Raw genomic sequence first — 9,616 nt, forward strand, 5'->3', positions numbered from 1 at the left:
TGTGACTTATTTCAACCAATGGCCTGTGAGCAGACATGATGCAAGCAGATGCTTTAAATACACTAAAACCTTGGATTGTGAGTAACTTGGTTTGCGAGTGTCCCGCAAGATGAGCAAACATTTCTAATACATTTCAATGTGGTAAGTGAGTGATGTCTTGGAATACGAGTAGTTTGTTTCCGGAACAAATTATGCTCCCAAACCAAGGTATTACTGTATATTGTATGGTTTGGCTTGTTATCTTGTGTTCCTGCCATTTGCCTGAGGATGGCATGCCCCAGGCAGATGCTGGTCTGTGGGGAAGAGACAAGTGGAGCAGCCTAGAGTCACATCCAGCCAACTTCTAGATATGTGAATAACAGAAAGCAGGGCTTGTCGTCAGCCACTGAGATTTGGGGGAATGTTCATTACACCGCAAAAACTGACTCACAAAGTAGCGAGACTCAGGTGATTATCAACAGTGGGTTGCCTTCATGAATGCGCTGCAGACAATTTAAAATGCATGTGGGTGGGACTCAGGGCAATTCTTTACTGAGTGGGACTTTTCTGGGAATTGCAGGCTATCTAGAGTCTCTGTCTTTTGTACCGTAAGTGCCAATGTTCCCTCATCAGTCTGGGAACTAGTCTAAGACTCCAGCAGACTCAACACTCTCTTGTCATGACGTATATTTTATAACACCCACTTTACCATACTGAAATGAAATGCATGCATTTCATCTTCATACACATGTAATTTCAAAAAAAAATCAATATAATGTCCTAACTGTAATATAAAGGAGGAATAAAATGAAAGCAATTTATAATAAAATAATATCTACTTCAATATGTAAATTATTGGGAAACCAGCCTATGGCAGGAGACATAATGAAGCAATCTGATGCTTGTACCTACTTATAATGAGTAAGTTGAACGTTCAGACAAATAATCAGTTGAATATTATCGACATTTTTTCTCGATATTTGACATTTTGAAATAAGAGCTAAATTAGTATATTCATGTGGATGGGTGACATCATCATGAGTGGGACTGCTGCAAATGTCAGCAGACACAGGTGTGTTGTGTAGCAGCTCACATTCCATGAGCAGCTTTGAGGCCAATGCCTGGATTTTCCAAAATGGAAAACAACTCTTGATAGAATTTTGGATAAAGCAAAACACTGCCTTCCCCCAATTTACACTACAGCCATATTCCAAGAATATCCCATTCTTAAGTTAATCATATGTGGAAAAAAAAAGATTTTGCTGTATTTAAAATGAATTTAAATTCTAGGCTCAGATAATTATTAAGTAGGAATTTTTCCTACATGAATATCTGGAAAAGCATTCAAAATTCCAGAAGGGCATGGGGCACTGTCCTGGGCCTTGAATGTCCAGCATGGCTGATTTAATCCTTCCCAATCTCGAGGACAGGGTTTCTCAACCTTGGCACAAGTTGGGCTGACATTTTGGGTTGGATGATGCTTTGCTGCAGGTGGCCATCTTGTGTGTGGTGGGCTGGTTAGCAGCATTCCCACGGGATGCCAGGAGCGCCAACCTCCAAGTGGTGACAAGCAAATATATCTCCAGATATTGCCAAGTGTCCCCTGGTGGAGCAAAAGACCGCTTTTTGAGAACCGCTGGACCAGGGTAATAGAAAATGCATCCTCGTCATCCTAGATTCTCCAAATTCCCATTGGAGGTGGTACTTCCTCCATTAAGAAATACTTGTTCAAGAGGCCTTGGATTTCATCACCATTTCATTCCAAGACCAGTCATTGAACACCTTCTATGTGCCAGGTGTCATGGATATCGTGATGCATGTGACAGTCCTTTAACTTAAGGAGTTCAAGTTGCTTGAGCCCCAACCTGACAGTCCCCCTTGGCTCCTGTCTGTGCTCCCTTCCCCCACCCAACACTCCGCAGCCTGTTCCTGACTCCATCCTGCCTAACCACAGATCTCATCTTGAATTTGCCCACTGCTCTCCATTTCCATTTCCTCTTCCTAGTCTTGTTTCTCTTCAATCTATTCTCCACTCTGTGGCCAGAGTGATCATGTTAAATGATAAATTCAGAAATTTGACTCTGTCACTCTCCTGCTTAGAACTCAGCACTGGTTTCCCACTGCACTTAGGAGAAAACAGAAACAAAGCTCCCCACCGTGGTCCACAAGGCTATGGGTCCCATGCTGCTTCCTCCCACTTGGTCGGCCCAGGAGGTTGGGAGCTGGGGCTGGATTATGGAAAGAAAGCCTTGAATGTTGAGCTAAAGAGTGGTCAAACCTTATCTGTATAACCCTTAAAGAGCATCTGGTCCCCCAATGGCCATGTCCACCAAGGCCAGACCTTCTTCTGAGGGGATCTTGTCCCCTGTGGGATTTAGATTATTCTAAAATCAAATCAGAGAGCAGAGGCTCAGAAGGGGTGCAGAGCTTAAATGAGGCCCAAGGCAGCTTCTTCTGACTTCCTTTCCTGTGCTAGACCATGAACTTTAAATCTTATGACATTCTCTCAATGACTTACATCCTCTCAATACAGTGAGTAGTATTATCCCCAATTTACAGATGACACTGAGCTTCAGGGGTAGAAAGGTGATATCCAAGACCACTGAGTGTCAGAGCTGGGATTTGAACCAAATCCTCCAAGGATTTAGACAACCCACCATTACCTCTCACGTGATGACCACAGAAGCCTTGTTAATGGTTTCCTTGAATCCATTCTGACCTCCCCACCTACTGGCTCTCCACTCCCCAGCTGAGGGGTTTTAAAAAGTGCAGATTTGTTCAAGAAAGTGCATATCTCACCCTTTCCACTGCTTTTAGGGCTAACCCCATAGCATGGCCGACAAAGCCCTAGGAGATTTGCCCCTTGCTCACCTCTCCAAACCCATCTCTGTTCCCCTTCCTACCTTCGCCTCTGAGCTTCAGGCACACAAGCCACCTCTGGGCAGCTCGATCCTGCCACAGGGCCATTGTATATGCTCTCCCCTTTGCCTACTTCAGATGCTTTTCACCTTCTGCTCTCTCAAATCCCAGGTCAAGCATCTCTTCTTTGTGCAAGTCTCTTCCATCCCCCTTGACACCTCCCCTAGTCGGGGCCAGGTCCATTTGTTACACACTCTCATGCAACAGGGCTCCTCTCCTATTTGCATGGTTAGATTTTAATCTAGTTTCCTCCACTATGATGGAAACCCCTGAGGGCGGCATCTCAGCTTGCTTTGCTCCTATTAGATTCTATCCCTTGGCTTAGTGCACAGCACATAGTAGGTGCTCAAAAAATGTCTGATCAGTAAATGCATGAATGAATGAATGAATGTGCTCTGCCTTCTGCACCCATCACCTCAACATTTGGTTGGCATCGCCCTGAGGGAACTTACTCCCTTCTCCTACCCTTTGGCTGGGCCTTTGACAGCCCTTCAGGGAACCATGGTGTTCCCAGCTCCAGGGAGAGTGACTGTTTGCCTCCAGCTGTGCTGGGCTGTGGGGACCCATGGGGAGAGCTGCAGGCTGTGGCGGCAGCGATGCTGTCATTTGTGGAATGCTAACAGCTACAGGTACTGGTCACAGGCCATTGCCCCCAGCCTTTGCCACGTAAATCCTCCATTAACGATTTGTATAAACTTCTGTTACACGTGTTATTCATCACTGCAAATAACTTTACAGTGGGTTGGACCATGCGCTTTGTTCACTCAGACACACACACCTCAGGGACAGGAATGGGCTGAGTGGGTGAGAAGGTGCCTGTGGTCAGACTGCCTGGGTTGGATTCCTGCCCCCTTCTCCCCACTGACCAGCTGTGTGGCCTTGGGCAAGACCCTGTCCCTCTTGGTGCCTTCATGTCCTCGTCTGTTCATGAGGGCTAGTAATCGTGCCCACCTGAAACGGGTTGAAAGGATCAAATGAGTGTAGATAAAGCACTCATGTGGGGCCGGACACATTGTCAGCGCCAAATAACAGTCAGCTGTTGCTGTTACCATCCTTGTCATCATCATCCCACATAGGGGCTCTTAGGAGCAACATTCCACTCCTCAAGGCTGTTAGCACCAGAGAGAACGGACTCCATCTCTTCCTCATTTCTGAATCCCTAACACAGATCCTGGCACATAGTAGGAGCTCAGCCAAGATTTGTGAATTAAGTGAGATGAGACAGATTGGGGCTCAGAATCAGCTACAGCCCTTAGCCAGGTGCGCAGAAGGGGCCAGACTCACCTGTTCTCTCTGAGCCTTGGCATCCTTCTCTCTGGCAAATGAAGGGGGGATGGCTCCCCCACACTGTCCTCCTAGAGTCTGAATGATCAAGTGAGATAATGAATGTGAAGGTCTTAGCTTGGGGCCTGGCATGCCATGAGCATCTGATAAAGGGAGGGTTTGAATATTTATTCAATCAAAGGACTTCACTGGGTGCTGCTATGTCTCAGGCTAGGGACTGGGGACATGTCAGTTACTGAAATGCTGCCTGTGGAAGCTCTCGTTCCAGGGAGGGGTGAGAATCATAAAACATAACAAACAAAAAGTTTAGAAGTTCAGAAAGTTGAGCTACCTAAATATTTAAGAAAGAGCAATGTGAGGGGATTGGAAGTGAAGGAGCAGAGAGGGTTACACATTTTAGTAGGGAGGTCGAGGGAGTACTCAGTGAGAAAGACCATTCAAGCAAAGATTTGAAGAAGGTGAGAGGGTGTGATATTTCCCAGCACCAGTGGGAAAGGCATTTCAGACAGAGGCAACAGCATGTGCAAAGGACCTGAGGCAGGTTCAAGAGGGACCTATGCACCTGTTCAAGAAAATAGCAGGGAAGTCAATGTGTCTGGGGCAGAGTGAGTGGGAGATAACGTCAGTGAGCTGACATGGGTCTGGATTATGCAGAGCCTTGTGGGACATCATAAGGACTTTGCCTTTTACTCTGTGGGATTGGAGCCATGGGGGGTTCTTGGGTAGAGGAATGACATGACTGGGCTTACAACATAGCTGCTATGTGGAGGATGCATCAGAGGGGGCAAAGGTCAGAAGCAGGGAGATTAGTTAGGAGGTTACTACAATGACCTTGGTGAGGGACGATGGAGTCTGGGTGACACCTCAGCACACCTGCCCCAGGGCTCCTCGCTTCACTCCTCTCAGGGGAGAAGAACAAGGAAGGCTTTTTTTGGCCAAGGCACTGGGCAGGCAGCCTTCCGTTTGGCTGTGAAAGCCACGCCCAGTTTGATGATGGCCGTTCCACTCTGGGTGACATCGTTTCCCTCATCTGAGACCTGCAGGACACACCATCTTCCTTACCAGGCCCCAGGTCTGTCTGTCTCACCTTGGCTGTCCTCCCTGCCCCCTACCTGCCCTGCCGATCCCAGCCAGGCCCGGCAGCCTATGCACATGTGGTCTGCCTCCCCTAGCACCTGGCCCACAGCTGTCCTTGGGGGTTAGCAGCTGGCCTGGAGGAGAGTACATCTGGAGCCTGATCACCCTGGGTCATCGCTTTGGGCTTTGGATCAATTCTTCCGTGTTAGTCCCTAGGGCCGATGGAAAAAAGTATCACAAACTGGGTGGCTTACACCAACAGGAATGTATTATCTTACCATTACAGAGGCTGGAAGTCTGGCATGGAGGTGTCAAGATTATGCTCTCTCCCCATTATCTCAGGAAGAACCCTTCCTTGCCTCTTCCTAGCTTCTGGTCATTGCTGACAATCAGTCCTTGGCATTCCTTGGCTTGAGCTGCATCACGCCAATCTCTACCTCCGTCTTCACATGGCCGTCTCCCCCGTGTGTATGTCTGCGCTTTTGCATATCCTTAAATCTCCTTCTCCTTGTAAGGCACCAGTCCTTGGATTTAAGGTCCACTCTCATCCAGTATGACCTCACCTTAACTTGATGACATCTGCAAAGGTACTATTTTTAAAATAATGTCACATTCACAGATACAGGAGTTAGGACTTCAACATCTCTCTTTTTATTTTATTTTATTATTTTATTTTATTTTGGAACAGCCATGGTCATTGGTTAAACATTGCTTTCATGCTACAATGACATAGTGGACTCTTTTAAGGAGGGCGCAGCTCACAGTGGCCCATGCGGGATGAAACCGGCAACCTTGGTGCTATCAGCACCACGCTCTAACCAAGTGAGCTAACTGGTCATCCCCCAACATCTCTTTTAAGGGGACACAATTCAACTGAGGCCACCACCGTCTCCCAGCCTCCTTTCTGGGCTCCCTGCCTCCGGCCTCTGCCTGTCCCATTCAGCCTTCTCCCTGCAGTCAGAGATCTTTCTAAACTATCTGAGGGAGACACTTCCTTGCTCTACACTTATCCATGGCTCCCCAGGACCCTCCCAAATAGGGACCACACTCTTTAGCATGGAATTTAAGGCCCTGCTGGTCTGGTCCTCATAGACATCTCACTTCTCCCTGTGTTTGACCTATCTGTTTCAGCTCACCAGTTCTCACCCTTAGAAGCGACGGGAGACTTTCACAGAATACCCATGCCTGGACACCTAGCCTTGTCCATCAGGAGATGGCGGCTCCCAGGTGATTGCAATGAGAAGCCAGGGCTGAGTTCTCACACTGGGAGACTCAGACTGCCCTGGGGGGGGGGGCTGCTGACTTGCCCCCCACCCCCAACTTAGTTTCTGATTCAGCAGGTCTGGGGAGGCTGGAGTATTTGCATTTCTAACAAGCTCCCAGGTGGTGCTGCTGCTGGCGTCCAGGGCTTCTCAATCTTGGCGCTCTTGATACGTGGGTCGGTAATTCTCTGTGGTGGGGTGTGTCTTGTGCATTTGTGGAATGTGTGGCAGCATCCTTGGCCTCTACCATTAGATGTCAGTAGCACCCCCTCACACTTGTGATAACCAACAATATCTCCAGACGTTGCCAAATGTTTCCAGGGTGACCTGGTTGAGAATCCATGGGCTACAGTATTGATAATTCTTGTAAGCGCTTCGGGTCCTTGAAATATACTGCTCCTTCTGCAGAAAACCCTCTTCCCAAGTCTTTCCCTGCTTACCTCTTGCTGGCCAGCCGGCTCTCTCATCTTGGCCACCATGTCCCCTGAGAGGCCTTCTCTGACCATCACATGGCTTCCCTGTCCCCTCAGTGCTCCCCCAGCCTCTCTGCTAACCCCAACCCCACCATGTAGGTGAGTAGTCAGTCGACAGCTGCTCCTCACAGCAAACCAAACGGGATCCTCAGAGCTGAACCAAGTAGCTGTGTGCTGCGTGAATGATGGGGAAGCGAATTTCCCGGGGGCCAGACCAAGCAGCGAAGGGCTCGGGAGGGAGCGACCTCAGAATTGCAAAGGATGGGCAGGCATTGGATAAGCCAGGAGGAGCTGGGAGGACGCTTGGGGAACGTCGGTGCGTGAGCGTGCAGGCTGGACGGCCAAGGTTGTTTCCTCATCTGTAATGTGGGGCCAGTAGCCACAGCTGCTTTCGACCGCTGCTGGGAGGAGCTCATGAGGGCGTGGGTGTTACATGGCACATCGTGGAAGTGCCAGTGAGTGTCAGAGAGATGACACTAGTGGGGGTGGGGGGGGGCTTCTAGTGCAGCGGGACGGGCAGGTTGGGGAGGGAGCGGGTGGAAGAGACACAGAGGGTGGTTGGGCTTTGAGGCAACGCGGAGGGTAAAAGGTGTGGGAGCAGGGCAGTGTACATGGAATGGGGCATTGTGGGAAGAATTGCTACAAGGGGGTCAGAGGCAGGGAGCAGAGGGGGAAGGTTTACCAGCTGGGGCTCTGGCAAGAGGCAGATGGACTCTCCTCACTGGCTAATTAGAAGCATGTTATTAAAGGGAGTTGTGTAAACGTGGGGCAGAATGTAGGAACATCACAAACGAGGGGGCAGCGCCCAAAGATTAGTGATAGCTGGAAGCTGTTACCAACTCTAGGCCTGAAGTGAGCAGTTTCTAGAACCACAGGATGGCGAGGCTGTGTAAGGAAGGCCAGCAGACAGGAGCTGTGCTGGTGAGCAGTGGGGACTGGTCAGCTCGAGGTGGCTTTCCTGGAAGGAAGCACCCCAACCTTACTTATCTCATCTCCTGCTGGGCCTTTGCATTGAACCCAGCCAGAAGCCAGAGGACTTGGGAGCCCTGTGATATGGTCCTCACAGGTGGTGTCCCAGGGCCAAGAGCGGGTGTGACGGGGGATGGAGAATGTGCAGCACAGACTAGACGGGGAGGCGGGAGTTGCCTGTGTTCTGACAGGAAGTTCCTGAGGCCTTTTGCATGTTCTGTGCACAGGCCGGCACCTCCTCGAAAGTCCCCCACCACTTGCTCCTCAAGGTCACCTGGGGAGCATCTTTGTAACTCACTGGAGTTGGGAACCAGGGCTACTTCTCCTGTAAAGAGTGACCTGGGAACATCTTCCAGCCCCAATGCCTGCAGCCAGGGGGCACTGAGGCTTCTCTCAGGTTTATTACACAGAAGGAGCCCGCAGGGCAACAGCGAGGGGCCCTGACCTCCTGGTTCATTGTGCCCATTTTGCAAATGGGAAAACCAAGGCTCAGAGAGGTGGAGTGATGCACCCAATTCAAATGTAGGTCTGGCTGCCTCAGACCTGAGCATTTGCCCACCATTGGCCTGGGGGCCTGACAAGAGCTGGGCAAGGGGGTCAGGATGTGGCCTCACACCTGGATGGCATGGGATTCTGGGTGAGGCAGCAGGGATGGTGACAGCCTGGTTGGGTTGAGGGGCCTGGTCTGAAGAGCGAGCCAGGGGAGGGGAAGATGGTTCTGCCGTGAGGGGTTTCCTTAGCATCAGTGACCCAGGTTGGACTGGCAATCAGCTTTCATGCCATCTTCCTCATCTTCTGAAGTGTGGAGGCTGCTGTCTTGGCCCTGCCCTGGGAGGACAAGTTTGGCACCGATATACTGTGAATGCCAGTGCCCTGGTGTGCCATCTGCAGCTCTCTTTTTGAACCCAAAGCTGGGCCCAGGTGCTCTCACAAAGCCCCTGCTGCCTGAGACCATGTACCAGGCTCTGGCCGCCACCCCACATGGCATCATCCCGCTCTCCCCTGCCTCCATCCTGTTAGGAGCCCTCCCCTTTTCTATCCAGGCCCTGCTAATGGCATTCATTTAGACCAGTTGCCTACCCATTTTAAAAGTATTTACTTACCAATGTAGCACTTATTAACATTTCCTCTTTATTAGAATAAGGCATATACATTATAGGAAATGTGCAGAAAAAATCTTCTCCATCCATTCAGCAAATATTTATTGTGCACCTGCTATGTGTCGGGGCTATGCCAGGCGCTGCATCTATAGAGGTGAGTAACCAGGCAAGCCTTGATTCAGTGACTTGCAGGCCATGGAACTGGGGGAAGAAGAAAGTTTAAACCCCCTTTTTTCTACTTGCTCGAGAAAGCAACCATTAGCATTTTGCGGCACATGCCTCCAGGATCACCCCCCCCCCCATAAAATTGATACTTATACATATAAATACCGAGGTGCCAAACAAATGAATACACATGACTTGTATTCATCTTTTGTTATTGGTATATATTGAGTATTACAATTTTAGTAGTTTTTTCCTTTCTCAAAATGTGCCTACATTTTTTGGCACCCTCTGCATACATTTAAATAGTATATATCTTTAAAATATAGCATTACCCTACATACAACTCTGTAACTTGATTTTTTTTACTTTTTCTTTTTCCACTTAAGAA

This window comes from Hipposideros armiger, unplaced genomic scaffold (assembly GCF_001890085.2).
Source record: "Hipposideros armiger isolate ML-2016 unplaced genomic scaffold, ASM189008v1 scaffold_411, whole genome shotgun sequence".
Classification (NCBI taxonomy): Eukaryota; Metazoa; Chordata; class Mammalia; order Chiroptera; family Hipposideridae; genus Hipposideros; species Hipposideros armiger.